Raw genomic sequence first — 3,955 nt, forward strand, 5'->3', positions numbered from 1 at the left:
CACAGATTTATGGTCAACTAATCTTTGACAAAGGAGCAAAGACTATGCATTGGAGCAAAGAAAGTTTGTTCAATAAATGGTGCTGGGAAAACTGGGTCGCTACATGCAAAAGAATGAAGCTTGACCACTACCTCACACCATACACAAAAATCAACTCAAAATGGATTAAAGAACTAGACATAAGACCTGAAACCATAAAATACATAGAAGGAAATATAGGCGAAACACTACGGGATTTGCACATCAAAGACATCTTTACAGACACATCACCCAAAGCAGTGATAGTGAAGGCGAAGATAAACAGCTGGGACTACATCAAATTAAAGAGCTTCTGCACAGCAAAAGAGACAATAACAAAAACAAAGAGAAACCCCACCAACTGGGAGAACATTTTTGCACCCAACACTAATGATAAAGGACTGATCACAAAAATCTGCAAAGAGCTGATGAGACTCAGCAACAACAAAGAAAATAATCCAGTCAAAAAATGGGCAGAAGAGCTAAAAAGAAACTTCTCTGAAGAGCAAATGCAAATGGCCAACAGGCATATTAAAAAATGTTCAACATCACTTGTAATCAGGGAAATGCAAATCAAAACTACCATGAGATACCATCTTACACCAGTGAGAATGGCACATATTAAAAAAACTAGCAAAAACAAATGTTGGTGAGGGTGTGGAGAAAAAGGAACTCTTCTGCACTGTTGGTGGGAGTGCAAACTGGTCCAACCACTGTGGAGAGCTGTGTGGAGATTTCTGGACCTACTAAACATAGAGCTTCCACAGGATCCAGCAATTCCACTCCTAGGTATTTACCCAAAGGACACAGAAACATCAATTCCAAAGAACACCTGCACCCCTATGTTTATAGCAGCACTATTTACAATAGCTAAGCTTTGGAAACAGCCCAAATGCCCAAAAATAGATGACTGGATCAAGAAGATGTGGTACATATACACCATGGAATATTACTCAGCATTCAAAAAAGATAAACACATGCAATTTGCAGCAACATGGATGGCGTTGGAAGGGATCATGCTCAGCGAAATAAGCCAAAAAGAAAAAGAAAAATACCCGATGTCTCACTCATAGCAGGAATCTAGAAAACTTAAATAAGGGACCAGGAAAATGAATATAAGAAAGTGAAAATCAAAATCAACAAAAAACTATGAACCAGAGACACTTTTTGGGGGGTGGGGGGCAGGAGGGGAGGGATTGGGGTCAGAATGGGGCATTTGCAATTGTATGGGGGAATATAAAAATAAAATTTATTATTTAAAAATAAATAAATAAATATTAATTTTTATTTTTTCAATAAAAAAATAAATAATAAATAAAAAATATAGCCCCCCATCTGTGCCTTGAGGTGCCTCTCCCCCATAGGTCTAGGTGCACAAAGCATTGGCTCAACTAAGAATGCAACAGAGCTTTCAAAAATGGAAATAGAGTTTTTAGTACAGGAAGCATTATCATTACATCCCATCTTCTCATCTGAGGCTATTGCACAAGAGATACCAGGAAGGAGTCACAGGGGACGGAGGCTTGGTGGAGAGTCACAGAAGTCAACTGCCAAGTCCCAGGCTCCCATACCGGGCACCACCCTCACATGCAGTGGGGAAGAACCCCAATTGGCACCTTTCCCCTTGCCATCGTGACTGATTCCTTTAATACATCCAGTGCCTGATCCTACCCTGGGGGCTGGTTCAGAATGGTTCAGTCAGTCCAAACCCCAGACCTCCTCTGTCTGGTTGTGGACAACAAGTTGCTAGATCTCAACAAAGATACAAGTCGCCCCAGGTGCTGCCAACAACTACGAGGAAGCCAGTGTTTAGATGGTATCAATCCCCCCAGTGGCAGAGAAAGAGAATAAAGAAACTGGGTCTCTGATTACAGAACCTGGCTCCAACAGAGCAGCTGTATCAACCATTCTTGAAGTCTGTCCACTCCTAGAACTTTCAGATATGGGAACCTATCCATTCACATATTGTTTAAGCCAGTTTGAATCAAAGTTTCTGGCATTTGCAAGCAGAGACACTCTCTTACCTGTGATTCTGATAGTGAACACCAACATTTATTTCCCCAGATTTCTGAGGCTCTTAACTGGAATGGGCAACTTGCCTCGCATCTGTGCGCTAGTCTCGCCTCCTGTTTGCTGAGCTCATCCCGCCATGATCAAGGGCTTAGGTTCTGAATGTCAACCACATAACTTCCTCCTTCATTAATTCATTCACTCACTCACTGTAGGGTAAGGAAAAATGTCAGGCTTTTCTGCCCTCCCGCCATCAGGATAGATGATGGATCCTGGCGGTCCTGAATGCATGCCTGATGGCGGGCCCCTGAAATAGGGTGTGGGCATAGGTAGATGGGATTCACCTGGGCTGAGACTGGGCTTTTAAGGGCGGTGTCACGGGGACGCCAGCAGAAGCAGAAAAAGCCGAAAGTGAAACCGAGAGAGAGAGAGATCACCGGAGAGCCCAGATAGAGTGAAGACTTGCTGAGGGGCTGGGAGGCCTGCCAGCCTCCCGGCCCCCCAGCACCCCTGACTGCTTTGTACAGGGTAAATCCCAATAAAAGACCCGCAAAACCCCTGAGGGCTCCAGAACTCCTCCTTTACCCGTTCTGCATGGGATCCTAGCAAACCTGCACTGTGTCTTCCTGACCTTTACACTCACTCAAAAAAATCTTTAGAAATCTTCAGTAGATGCCAGGCACTGGTGGAAACAAGGAATAGGAAAGAAAGCAAGAAAATTCATCCATAAAATGGCTTCCTGAGACCATTAGCAACTTATACATGTCAGGTGTGTTTTACCTGTGAGCCCCTTCATGGCAATGTTTCTTTGTGATGATTTAGGTATTGCTATGGGATGTTTTCCTGCAGCGCTCAAAACTCCATGAGATTCCACGACTGCGTCTGGAGGCAACAAGAGTGAGCCGTCTCTTCCTCAGGGGGAAGCGCATGTGGTGTCACAGGCATCAGAGGCAGAGACCAGGCAAAGCTGTGCCTCCTCAAGCTGTAAATTAAGTCCAATCAAGCACCATCCTGTATGGGGAGCCCTGTGGTCCAGAAAGGGTGTGAGGAAGTCTCTGTTTTCAGGTGGGTTTCTAAGCAAATCTCCTTTTTGTAAAAGGCTACATTCAGCAATCTCTGAAGCCCAAAAAAGACTCCAAAAGCCCTACTCTGGAGATACTTATAGGAGCAGGTTTCAAAGGAAATGACAGTGGGACATCTGAGGCTGGATTATAAGGTCATGGAGCTTCCACTTTGTTTTCTAGAAACACTCATTCCTAGAGCCCTCAAATTCCATGCAAGAAATCTGACTGTGCTGAGGCCACCATGCTGGAAAGGTCCATATCAGCTCTCTGGTCAACAGTCCCAACTGAGGCCATCCCTCAGCCAGGTGCCCGCCATCTTGTGAACAAATCCACCAGCCGCCCCTGTTTCAGTCCTAGCCAATTGGGTCATTTCTAGCATTCAAGTCAACCCAGCTGAGACCCCAACCTCACAGTGCTAAGAGCTGTCCTCACAGCCCTGTCCTACAGAATCCATGAAGCCTAATAAGTGGTGGTTGTTTTATGCTGCTAATTTTGTAGGTGGCTGGTTATGCAATAATAGATAACTGGGCCATAGGGTAACTGTACAAATTCGTTAGGACTGGATGAGAATGCATGAAAAAGCACTTAATTTGAAGTTGGTAATGGCATTTTAAAGTGCTGTTTTGACCCAGATTTGAGGCCCTGACTAGAGGCAGGTCAGCTCTCCTTCTGGAGCAGCCAATTAAATCCACACCCCCTCATCAGCCCACTGTATATCTGTTCTACTCATCCCAGGGCCAGCTACCAGATGCCCATGGATAGCCCTTATGGTCAGTCTGCTGAAATTGTACTAACTAGCCAATCTTAAACCCACTCCTCCCCTCGCAGGTTGCTACCCACTGCTCGCCTCCCTCCATCTGCTC

This window comes from Talpa occidentalis, unplaced genomic scaffold (genome assembly GCF_014898055.3).
Source record: "Talpa occidentalis isolate TD23 unplaced genomic scaffold, MPIMG_talOcc4v2.1 talOcc4.13, whole genome shotgun sequence".
NCBI lineage: Eukaryota > Metazoa > Chordata > Mammalia > Eulipotyphla > Talpidae > Talpa > Talpa occidentalis.